This window comes from Lithobates pipiens, unplaced genomic scaffold (assembly GCF_037356315.1).
Source record: "Lithobates pipiens isolate NorthernLeopardFrog02 unplaced genomic scaffold, aLitPip1_a1.2 Scaffold_28, whole genome shotgun sequence".
Taxonomy (NCBI): domain Eukaryota; kingdom Metazoa; phylum Chordata; class Amphibia; order Anura; family Ranidae; genus Lithobates; species Lithobates pipiens.
Genome location: NW_027507789.1, coordinates 146,884,611 through 146,897,621, shown reverse-complemented (window position 1 = coordinate 146,897,621; position 13,011 = coordinate 146,884,611). Strand labels below are relative to the sequence as shown.

At 46.4% G+C, this 13,011-nt stretch overlaps 1 protein-coding gene across 1 annotated transcript in view; it reads left to right on the top strand.

The window, feature by feature from the left end:
- The window catches only part of RECQL5 (RecQ like helicase 5), a 185,053-nt gene that overhangs the window by 153,970 nt on the left and 18,072 nt on the right, over positions 1-13,011 (top strand). The window lies entirely within an intron of this gene.

Below are 13,011 nucleotides of genomic sequence, written 5' to 3'. Positions count from 1 at the left end.
GTGAGTGAGTGAGAGAGTGCGAATGCTGGACGCCCGCTCTTAGCCTCCCCTCACTCTCCCTCTATGCAAAGAAATTTCCCCGTTAATAGTAGCGGTGCCTAGCCTGGGTTCCCAGCCGGGCTCCGAGCTCAATACAGCGGCCCCAGCATCCTTACTCTGGAGCACGTCGAAAATCATCAAGCGGAACTCGGCGTTAGTTCTCGCGGGAGTTCGCACCAGCGTGAGCCCAGTGCCATCAGTGACGCGTCACTAGGAGCGAATCGAGCCGAAGGATCCCACGGGAGCCCGAAGGAACCCCTCCAGCAGACGCTATGAGAACGGATACAGCAGTTTGAATCAAGAAGACCCAGACGGCGGCCCGCGGTAATTCACGAAGAAGAAGCCTATGGTATCTACCTAGGCTAACGGTAAAGCGGGAGTGAGCCGTGGGGTGAGAGGCAAACAAGGAGGAGGGTGCAGTACCCGGGAAATAGGCATATGAACGTTTGAATTTACTGTTCCAGTGTTATTGACCCACCAAGCCTGCTTGCTGGGAGATAGAGGCTGCCAAGCCCTCGGTGCTTCCGGGGTTTATTGAAACGGCTCCCCCCCCCCCCTCTTTTTTGACTGCATTGCTGTGGCTACAGCGTGACGAACTGTGCTAACCAACTACGCAAATTCAATATAGCGCTGAGAAGCAGACAATCTGTCGGTGGAATAATCTCCTGTTCTTATGCTTTATGGTTAGCTTATTGTCTCCTTGCTTTGGGGCCACTGCACTGTGTTTTGCTTCACCATACGGACTTTTACCATATTGACGGATTAGGGGAGGGGGGGGAGGAGGGGAAAGTGAGGGAAGGTGGGGAGAAGTAAGCAGGAGAGAAGGGAGGAAAGAGAAGGGGAGGAAAAAAGCTGACTGTTTGGAAATTGCGCCTTTACTGGTTCTCTGCCCTTTTCTTTGGTAGTCAGCTGGCCTCCTTTCCCCCCTTCTCTGGTTGCACCCTTCCTTCCCCTCTCCCCTTTTTTTTCCGTGGAGCGATCTTATCGCAATTCCCCAACATCACTACTCCTAGCCACTTTTCTACCATGCTTAGCAAGCGGGCCAATGAGGACGGGCTGATTGGTGAGGGGAACCAAAAAACCCGGGCAGCCAAAGAGAAGGCAAACCAGGCATCCGCTACTGCGGCAGCAAAATTGGAACGCTTTGCTCATGCAATTTCCCCTACTAGAAAAGGGTCCCATCAGCCAGCAGGGCAAACAAAGGTACAGGGGGGTACTACGGAAAGGAGAAGCATCACTCAAGTAGCATCTAATCCAGGTCGATCACCTAGTGGAAGCAAGATGCATGACCCAGCTGCAGCAGTAAGCAAGATAGCGCACAATACAATAGTTCTGGTGGAATCCCCTCCGTTAGAGGATGAGGAACCCACATTGCACGATATATTGCAGGCAGTCAATGAATGCAAGGTGTCTATAGGTGGCCTCGACAATCAATTAGGCAGTATTAAAACCGAACTGCACTCCATGGGCCAACTACTGAGCAACACAATGGCAAGAACCACGGCCCTGGAAGGAAGACTAAGCACGATTGAGGACGATCTTTCCCCATTACAGCAAAAAATAAATGTGCTACAGAAACAAATGGCCATACAGTCAGCAAAATTAGATGCGTTGGAAAATAGTAACCGTAGGAATAACATCCGCCTGATTGGCCTCCCAGAGGGAAGCGAGGGGCTTAACCCTATAAACTTTCTGGAAAACTGGTTCAGGGAACTTTTGGGCAATACCCCTTTCTCCACTCTCTTTGCTATTGAAAGGGCCCATAGAGTTCCCGCAGGCCCGCATCCACCAGAGGGCCGCACCAGGCCTCTGATATTGAGACTTGTGAATTATAACGATCGTATTATTTTGTTACGAAGGACCAGGGAACTGAATGATGTCTTTTATAAAGGATCTAGGGTTTCGTTTTACCCAGACTTCTCACCAGATCTACAGAAACAGAGAGCCGAGTTTATCCCCATTAAGCGAACCCTCCGCAAATATAAGATAAACTATGCACTGTTGTATCCTGCCCGGCTACGAATAACCGCTTTGGACTCAACTTTTTTTTTTGGCACTCCAGGGGAAGTGGAAAAGTGGCTGGAGGAACATAAAAGCGATTTCTAGCTATTTTGTAATCACTAGGACTGGCTAACAGGGCCGGCTCCCTGGGGGCCCTTCTTCTCTTCCCCTCCTCCCCCTTTTTGGGGTGGTGGGGAGGAGACGAGGGACAGGAGGACTGCGCCCGACATAATTTTTTTTTTTTTTTTTTTCGTTTGTTTTGTGAGCATGGTATAATATCTGCACGAGAAACAATTCTATTGAGTAGAGATGTGGAATATTTATTATGGTTGCTAGTTTTAGTTTGAGGCACGCGATTATAATGTCATTTAGCACTTATTAGTAAAGTGGGGTGAGCAAGGGCGTTGGTATAAATGTTGGTATAAATAGTATAATATAATCCAAATATCTCTATAAATGTCACATAAGTTTTGGAGGGGTTGTCATTGAACACCCCCCTTTTTTTTTTTTTTCTATTGCTTGTTTTTGTTTTTGTTTTTTTCTCTGGGAAGTAGGAGAGCACTGTACAATATTATATAATATTTGCACTTGAAATAACTCCATTTAGTAGCAATGGGGACGGTTTATTATGGTTGTATGAGGTATGTTACTATAAGGTCACTCTATAGAGGGGTGAGAAAGGGAGTTGGTATGCACGGTACAATATAGTATAAATATCACTAGAAATGTTTAATAGTTAAGTATTGGGGGTGCTGGTATTGAACATTCTCCGCCATCCCCCCTTTCTTCTTTTTTTTTTTTTTTTTTTCTCTCTTCTAGGCCAGCTCGGGCCTATGCTACATTGGAGGTGGAGTGGCTGAGGGGGGTTGAGGCGAGGCAATCTGGGGAGCCTAGGGGTCCCCAGGCAATTTGGGCGAGAGGGGGGAGCGGGGACGGGTGTCCAGGGTTTCGGTGAACATGGAAAGTCGGGCCACAATAGTGACCCCCAGGGGATGCCCTGATGGGTGGGGGGGGGGGGGCGGGAGGAGGAGGGGGGGGGGAGGGGATGTTTAGTTGGGCTGGGGGGGCTGGGGGGGCGAGAGGGGGGGGAAAAGGGGTGGGTAGTAGGGTTAAGGGGGGCACCTCGAGCACGTATAGCTGGTACAACGGGACCGGGGGGGGGCGGGGCGGTGGGCCCGTCGTGGGAGGGCGGGCCCCCTCCTCTCCCTCTCCCTTGTCCCGTCCGGTTTGGATAGTAGCAACATCTATGGGTAGTGTACACATCATATCATGGAATGTGAGGGGGTTGGGAGATCCAAAAAAGAGGGCAGCAGTTTTGCTGGAAACAGAAAGGGGGGGTCCTGGCCTGCTCTTTCTTCAAGAGACACATCTAACCCCTAGCACAGCCCCACTGTTAAGGAACCGGAGGTTTTCGGCATACTACCATTCCTTCTATACATCATACTCTAGAGGGGTGAGTGTTCTTGTTAAAAGAGGCACGTATTTTCTGTGCAAGGAGTCCTCTATTGACAAAGAGGGAAGATTTGTTTTTTTATACGGCCTGCTGTGCGGGCGTCAATGCATCTTAGCCAATATTTATATACCCCCTCCCTTTAAATTGGAGGTAATGGTCAAACTGACGGCATTCTGCTTAGATAAGCCAGATGTCCCATGGATAGTAGTAGGCGATTTCAACGAAACGTTGGATCCGTATATGGATAGATTTCCTGCCCCAGTGGTGACCAAAATAGGGCGCTTGCAGGGCTTCGTCTCCGAAATAGGGTTAAATGATCTATGGCGTACACGTCATCCTCAAGTAAGACAGTATTCTTGCTTCTCCAGTACTTATTGCACACTATCAAGAATTGATATGGTTCTGGGTAATAAAGTAGCTGCGGAGGTGGTCCAGGAGATAGAATACGGAGCAAGGGGGGTCTCAGACCACTCCCCCTTGTCCATGATACTGTCGTTGGGTGCTAGACCAGGTCCAAGAGAGTGGAGGATAAACCCGGGTTGGCTGGTATTAATGGGGGGCTCAAGTCCCCCCCAGGACAAGATAGGGGAATTTCTTCAAATAAATAGGGGCTCTGCCCCTCCGGGTATAGTCTGGGACTCCCTAAAAGCCTATATTAGGGGCACATTGATACAACAAGTCGCAATTATTAAGAGGAAAGCTCGAGAACAGGACCTAGCAATGAGAAATAAGGTCGCCCAGGCAGAACAGGCATACATAGTAGCTCCATCGACTGTAAGCCAGCGGGAATGGTTGGCCAGTCAACAAGTCTATAAAATAGCTCTCTTAAAAAAAGCAGAGAATAGGCGGATATTTCAGCGTCAGCATTACTTTGGCGAAGGAGAGAGGATAGGTAGAACCCTCTCTCTCCTGGTTCAAACTAATGGTGCGCCAACAGTAGCCCAGGTAATTAAGTCCCCTACAGGCGATCTTGTCTCTAGCCCCCCTGCGATTATGAGGGTACTTCATGATTACTATAAAAATTTATATAAATCCATCATCCAGGGACAAGGTAATCCAGCTACCGATTTTTTACTTCGGACAGCAATACCAACTTTATCAATGGATGATAAACTATCCCTTGAATTACCACTTACGCTGGAAGAATTAAAAAACGCGGTGGCTGCAATGCCCAACGATAAATCTCCAGGGCCAGATGGCCTTCCAGTAGAAATCTACAAACGATATGGGGATGTCCTACTACCGGAACTCCTCGTGACATTGAATGACGCATTGGAGACGGGGGAACTCCCCGCCTCGATGCGGGAGGCCAATATTATTTTAATCTTGAAGGAGGGCAAGGACTGTCAGGAAGTTCCATCATACCGGCCGATATCCCTGCTATGTTCGGATATTAAAATACTAGCCAAAGCATTAGCAATCCGGTTAAATACATATATCCATAAACTCATACATCCAGACCAGTCGGGCTTTATCCCGGGTAGGGCAACCAGCACTAATATTAGAAGAGTCTTCCTTAATGTCCAACTACCCAGAGATAATGAGGGGGTGGGGGCTATTTTAGCACTCGATGCTACTAAGGCCTTTGATAGCTTGGAATGGGGCTATCTGTGGAGGGTCCTTGAGAGGTTTGGATTCGGCCCCTTATTTATCCAGTGGATAAAATTAATGTACAATAAACCTAGGGCCAAAATTAAGATGGGTACCGAAGTCTCTGAATCATTCCAATTGGAGAGAGGGACAAGGCAGGGGTGCCCGTTGTCCCCCCTCCTATTTGTATTGGCCATGGAGCCCCTTGCGGCTCTGGTAAGATCCTGCCCGGATATACAGGGATTTCGGCGAGGTAGCGACGAGGAAAAAATTGCCTTATTCGCGGACGACCTCCTATTTTTTATTGGCGATGTGGACTCTACCCTGAATAGAGTGATCCATCTGATGGACGAGTTTGGTCAACAATCGGGCTTAGAGATCAATTGGGGCAAATCAGCTCTCCTACCACTGTTCAGGTATGGGGAACAGGGGGTGCCCCCAACGATAGTAGGCCTGGAGACGGTGACTAAGCTGAAGTATCTGGGCATCTGGATATCGGGGGACGTAAGTCAATATGCCAATGAGAACTTGGCACCACTACTGTTGAAAATGAAGACGAAACTTAATAGATGGTGCGGCCTCCCTCTCTCGGTGGCGGGACGCTGCAGCCTAGTAAAAATGCTTTGGCAACCCCAAATACTTTACATTTTACACAACTCTCCAATTTGGATTAACCAGAAATGGTTCCAAACCATGGATTCGCTTATTCGGGAACTAATCTGGAAAAAGGGGCATGCTCGGATAGGGTTGCATACGCTGCAGCTCCCCGTCGCGGAGGGGGGTTTGGCCATACCCCACTTGGGTGCATACTTTCTGGCTGCCCAACTTCAGCACTTAGCAGGGGCAGGGCTCCAAGAGGGGGGGCCTATAAATCATAAGTTGATGATGCTGGGAGCACCTCATAAATTGGTACCCGAAGCCCTGGAGGCTAACGCCTTTTTCTACAGATGCCCTACTAATATTCTAATGAGGAAGGTATGGCAGCAAGCAAAGCAAAAGTTGGGATATGCGGGAATAACTATCTACACCCCTCTATGGTCTAATCGCCACCTGCCCGAATTAAACAAGGTAGATAAAGCTCCGGAATGGGATAGTCAGGGGATTAATAGAATAGTGCACCTCTACGAGGGGAACGTAATGAAACCTTTCGAAACTATCAGACAGCAATTTAATGTCCCTAATAGGTCGTTCTACAAATATTTGCAGCTGAGACATGCAATTCAAGCTCAATACGGGTCACTCGCTATTGAGCGAACTGAAATCCCCCAGCTCCAGGCCCTTATAGATCGTAGGCATGTAAAAGGCCAGATTTCGCGGCTCTATGCAAAGCTTAGAGGCTGTTTCTTGAAAGGTGAAGGCCCAGCCAAGAGTAGGCAGGGTTGGATGGGGGATGTTGGCCCGATATCTCGGGAACAATGGGCTAAAACGCTTGAACAGGGGCACTTGGCCTCTATATCTCCATCTCAGCGAGTGTCCCATTTGTTCCTTATATACCGGGCATATTACACCCCCCAGAAGCTATGGAAAATGGGTAGGAAATCTAGGGATGAATGTCCTAGATGTGGGGCACCGGGTGATCTCTTCCACATGGTATGGAAATGCCCAAAACTGTATAGCTATTGGTTAGAAATAGTCATCAAAATAAATAGAGCTTTCAAGACCACCCTGAAACCCGAGGCCAGGGCCTGTTTACTGGGGATATTTGAAGGGGTAAATATTCCTCCGCCAATTAAGCCATCCGTCCTGAAGTGCTTATATCAAGCTAGGCGACTGATAGCAATTAATTGGCAAGCTAAGGATCCTCCGGATATTGGACAATGGGTTAATGCAATTAACTCTTTAATATGGTGTGAGAGAGCAATGCTTATAAAGCTAAATAATTTAAGAAAATTCGAGTTATTATGGTATCCTTGGCTGAGTGATATGGGGTTCCCTTTGGAGTGAGGTCAATACATGAATGGTCTAGTACCCGATGGGTGGGTGGCAGGGAGGAGTTTCCTCCCTCCCCCCTTACGTAGAACCTTTTTTTTTTTTTTAGGGGTAGACTTTGGAGAGGATTTTCCTTTCCTTCACCCTTCCCTTTCTCAAAGATTTCCTTTTTTCTTCCCCCTCTTGTTTATACGGATATAGCTATCTGGCTGCGACTGAGTCGGTTGTTGCCGGCGCTGCGTGCTCGAGGTGGGGTGGGTGGGTGGGAGGGAGGCCTGGGGGGGGCAGGGTGGGGGGGAAGCGCATTAAGGGGAGGCATTGATGAGTAGGCGCTGCATAGCAGCTCCAGTGCACTAATTTGCTCGATACGTAATTTGTCTCTTCTTCTCCTTTTCTATACAGCACAATATTGTTACCCATGTATGGAAAATCTTTAACAAAAAGCATATCAATTAAAGTAGGGCAAGAAGTGGGAAAAAGAAGGAAGGGGTAGGTTGGTGTTGAGCGGGGGAAGGGGGGTTTCGCCTCCCATCCCACAACATAACTCCTGGATGGAGTGTTTGGGTGTGGGGTCGACGCCTCCACCCCTCGCCTATCGCCAACAAAATATTTAACACTTAAGCCCAAATGTGATCTATGCTATGTTAACGTTACTACTCAATTGTATTTTACCTTATGCTCTAGAATGTATTAGGCTATGCTACCCTGGCCCTTTAACTTATCTTTTTGTATTTGTGAAAATCTCAATAAAAATCATTGAAATAGAAGTGGTGTTCAGCACTGCAGGTGACAAGAGAAATATTCACTTTCCTCTTTGCAGTTAAAGTGAAAACTAACTTCCATACATGACTTTTACCTATAAATAAGCCTATAATAAGCATTGTTTAGAAGATATTTATTGTACATGCAGCCAGTGACATCCCTAGCGCATGTGCTCTGAACGAATGGGCACCTATGCCATTTCTTCAGAGCAACGTGCCGTGACTGGCAGCTCCCGTGCATGCGTAATATCATCAGGGCTCTGGTCAGTCACAGAGCCAGAGTCCGCAAAGCCGGAAGCATGACAGGGGAAGATGGAAGATCTGACATCTGAGAGCAGGAAGGCTTCATTTTAAGGTAGTTTTAACATAATGTGCTAGTATGCAATGCATACTAACATATTATGCCTTTACCTTTCAGGGCAAAAAAAACAAAACAGCAGCGGTTTTCAACCGCTTTAATAGGCGTTATTTATGGGTACATTTAATAAGGCTAGCAGGGCAACTTTCAGAGTTTTAAACAACGTAAAGGATTATTACAATAAAGGAGTAAAGACTAATGCATACAACGAAAAAAACCTGATGGCTCCAGAGGAGCCACTATACCAGGGAAATACAATTAGCTGACCTCCAGCTGTTGCAGAACTACAATTCCCATGAGGCATAGCAAGACTGACAGCCACAAGCATGACACCCAGAGGCAGAGGCATGATGGGACTTGAAGTTTTGCAACAGCTGGAGGTCCGCTAATTGCATATCCCTGGGCTATACTAACCATGCCATTTTAGTACAGCAATCTCCCCTGCTGTTCTGTTGTGTTCCGGTCAGCCCTCTGTCATTGGCTGAGAACGCTTATCAGGAGCCAATTGGCAGACCAATTTGACCATACCACATCTACAAAAGCCAGCTAGCTTTTGTCTCACCGAGTGCAATACACATTTTCTTTTTTCATACATCAGGGGACACAGAGCCATAGTAGTTACTATATGGGTTATAGGCTACCTTCAGGTGATGGGCACGGGCATGCCCGAAGACAAAAAGTGCACTCGCTATATAACCCCTCCCACTACCAGGAGTACCTCAGTTTTTTCGCCAGTGTCTAGGTGTTGGTCCCAGAGTAAATATGTACTGTGCTGAGCACCTCTGGAGCAATCCTTGCTGGGGCTAGCTATGCAGACGGATCCATTCAAGGTGTCTTGGGGGAGGAAACCTACAAGATACTGAAGCCTCCTTATGAGGAGGTTGCCCGCTTGCTCAATAGGGGAAATACTTCTGCAGTTCTCAAGGATCTGACAGAAAGACGAATAGGGGACTTCCTTAATCGCTCCAAGGTACAAGCTGGAGTTCCAATAGTTCCTGTCTCCTCGTTTTTTTCTCTATCCAATCAGTAGTCTCCTTCCTACAAGAGGAAGAACTTCTGTTGTCGATTGACATCAAGGATGCTTATCTCCATGTGACAATCTTCCCTGCTCACCAGAAATTTCTACGCTTCGAGGTGGAAAATCTTTATTTCCAGTTTGTAGCTCTACCTTTTCGGGCTAGCTACTGCACCTTGAGTGTTTAAAAAGATCCTTTAGCCAGGTTAAGGGCTCAAAGTATAACAATACTAGCCTACTTAGACGGTCTACTCTTGATATATCAACCGGTAGCCCGTTTAAACCAAAGTCTAGTCACAGCAGTCATCTACCCTGGAATACTTTAGGTTGGATCCTCAACCTAGAAAAATCCTCCTTAAAACCATCAAGGAGATTGCAGTATTTAGGGCTGATCATAGATACAGTCCAGAAAAGGGTATTTTGCCTCAGGAAAATAAATTTTCCTTAAAATAACTGATTCAGTTGGTCAAAACAAAGAAGAAACCTTTTATTCATCTTTGCATGAGTTTGTAAAAATGGTGGCTTCTTTTGAGGCCGTTCCTTATGCACAGTTTCATTGAAGACTGCTGCAAAGCAGTATCCTGTCAACTTTGAACAAGAAGGTCCAAACTCTGGACTTCCCCGATGTGTTTATCCGCCAAAGTGCGTCAGAGCCTCAATTGGTGGTTAATATCCCAAAATTTTCAAAAAGAAAAATCCTTTCTACCGGTTACCTGGAAAGGGGAATTGTCAGGTGGACTACTTGAGTCGCCAACAATTGTTGCCGGGAGAATGGTCCCTTCATCCTGACGTCTTTCTGTCAATATACCAAAAATGGGGAGTTCCGGACATGGATCTGTTTGCGTCCAGGTTCAACAACAAGATCGACAACTTTGTGTCAAGGACAAGGGATCCGATAGCATACGGAACAGATGCCTTGGTCTTTCCATGGGATCAGTTTTCACTGATCTATGCATTCCCTCCTGTTCTGCTGCTTCCGCGTTTCCTACAGAGGATCAAGCAAGAGGGAAAGGAGGTGATTCTGGTGGCCCCAGCGTGGCCCAGGAGATCTTGATTTGCCAAGATCATAAGGATTGCGGTAGGGGACTCTTGGACCCTGCCCCTGTGGCCAGACCTTCTCTTGCAAGGTCCGGTGTTCCATCCTACCTTACAAACGCTAAAGTGAACGGTTTGCCTATTGAGACCCACATTCTAAAGAACCGTGGGCTGTCAGCTTCAGTAGTTTCTACCTTGGTTAATGCTAGGAAGCCGGCCTCCAGAATCATATATTATAGAGTCTGGAAGGCATATGTCTCCTGATGTGACTCCAGGGGTTGGCACCCCAGGAAATATATCATAGGTAGGATCCTTGAGTTCCTACAGATGGGATCAGTAATGAAGCTGGCCTTGAGCACTATCAAGGGCCAGGTGTCGGCCTTATTGGTGTTTTTTTCGACTGCCTCTTGCTTCACACTCTCTGGTTCGTAACCTTTTCTAGGGGGTAACGCCACGGATTAATCCCCCAGTTAAGTCACCCCTGAACCCTTGGGACTTAAATTTAGTCCGTCAACTTTACAGCCTTTTGAACTAATTCAAGATATTCCCTTGATCCTCTTGACGAGGGAAATCGTTTTCTTGGTTGCCATATCTTCTGCAAGGAGAGTATCAGAGTTGGCTGCTCTTTTCTGCAAAGCGCCATATTTGATTATTCATAAGGATAAAGTAGTATTGCGGCCTCATCCTAATTTTCTATCGAAGGTAGTATCAGTTTTCATTTAAACCTGGATATTGTTCTGCCTTCATTTTTTCCACAACTTCCTGCTGTGGAAGAAAAGTCACTGCATTCTCTTGATGTGGAGAGAGCGGTCAAGGTCTATTTAAAAGCGACTGCTCATATTCGTAAAACAGATTTGTTTTTGTTGCCAGGCGGCCCTAAAAGAGGACAGGCTTCGTCGAAATCTACCATTTCTAAATAGATTCCTCAAGTGATTGTTCAAGATTATGGTTTAAAGAGGAAAATTCCTCCTTTTCATATTAAAGCGCACTCTACCAGGGCTGTTAGTGCTTCTTGGGCAGTGCATCACCAAGCCTCCATGGCTCAGATCTGCAAGGCCGCAACTTGGTCTTCAATCCATACATTTACCAGATTATATCAAGTAGATGTAAAAGGTCATGAGAATATAGCCTTTGGGCGCAGTACTGCAGGCTGCAGTATAAGTCATCTAGTCTCTTGGTGCCCTACTTTTGTTGTGCCTCCCACCCTTCAGTTGGCATTGCTATGGGACATCCCACATAGTAACTACTATGGCTCTGTGTCCCCTGATGTATGAAAAGAAAATAAGATTTTTAAAACAGATTACCTGTAAAGTCCTTTTGTTTGAAGTACATCAGGGGACACAGAGGTCCTTCCCTTCTTGGTATACACGTGCATTGTTTTGCTACAAAACTGAGGACTCCCTGTAGTGGGAGGGGTTATATAGGGAGTACACTTTTTGTCTTAGGACATGCCAGTGTCCATCGCCTTAAGGTGGCCTATAACCCACATAGTAACTACTATGGCTCTGTGTCCCCTGATGTACTTCAAAGAAAAGGATTTTACAGGTAAGCGGTTTTAAAAACCCTATTTATATTGAACCGGCCAATTCCGCCCGACATTTGGCCTGTGTGTACTAGGCTTTATATACATAACTCACTGGAGAAAATATACTACAATAAACCAAGACCATTCATAATGTGCCACCACATGCAGTTCTTAAAGAGGAGCTAAAGTCTGAAAGCTGTGCTTAAAAAGAAAAAAAAAATCAGTCACAGGGCAAAGGACAAGTCACTGGTGTGGGCTGTGGCCTACTATGTTCTGCACTGTGTCTCTGTGTGGAGGCAGCTATCTTGGAAGGGCAGAACTTTCCTAATGTCAGAGCTTCTAGACAGTGGAACAGTGAGCAGCATCATAGTGACACAACCAAATATGTCAAATATTTCAAAAGTATCATGCCTTTTCACTACAGCTATCCAGGTGTAGGTATACTCATATACCAGAAAGTACACTGGTGTTTTTAAGGAGGAACAAAGGTGCATTTCAGAGTTTCCTACATGTTTACTACAACATGTAACATTTTCACTTTTTGGTCTACTTTAAAAAAAATAAAAAGCTTCACTTTGCAAAAAATACCCAATCACATGCAAGGAAAAAAAAACAGCATTTTTGCTTGCACATGGTTGGATGATAGAAATCAACAAAGCTTCCCCTCTTTTACTAAGATCTAGAGCAACTGCACTTGCAGTGCACAGTATATTTGCCTTTACTAAACCGGCCCTTAGGGACTGTAACCCCTCCCTTATTAATGCTTCGCTTAGTGTCCTTTGAAGAATTGCTGTTCCCTTCAGCTATATGTTTTCCATGTTCAACTGTCACTGATAGATTCAAGCACTATACTGGAAATCCTAAAGGTCTTTCTGTTTAGCTAATGAGCTGTTAGAAATCTTGAACCAGACCGAGACAGAAGTACAATTAAATCACACTTGTTTATTAGTAAAAAACAAAAAAGGTAAATAGAGTAAGCGTAGTCAAAGCATAGCCAGAGTCCAGTAACCGGATCGAGTAGTCAGCCAGGCCAGAAGTCAGGGATCCAAGTGGAGCAACAGCAAGCAGGATAAGGAGCCAGAAGGGATGTCAGCAAACCAGTCTTTAACCACTTGAGACCCGCGCTATAGCCGAATGACGGCTACAGCGCGGACCTCCTTTGCCGGGACTACGTCTATTGACGTCGTCCCGTGCATGAGCAGCCTGCGCTCCCCCTGTGATCGGCGAGTCTATGAGACTCGCCTGATCACCAATCCGAGCCAATGACAGCTGATCATGTGATACAACGGAGCCAGTAATCGGCTA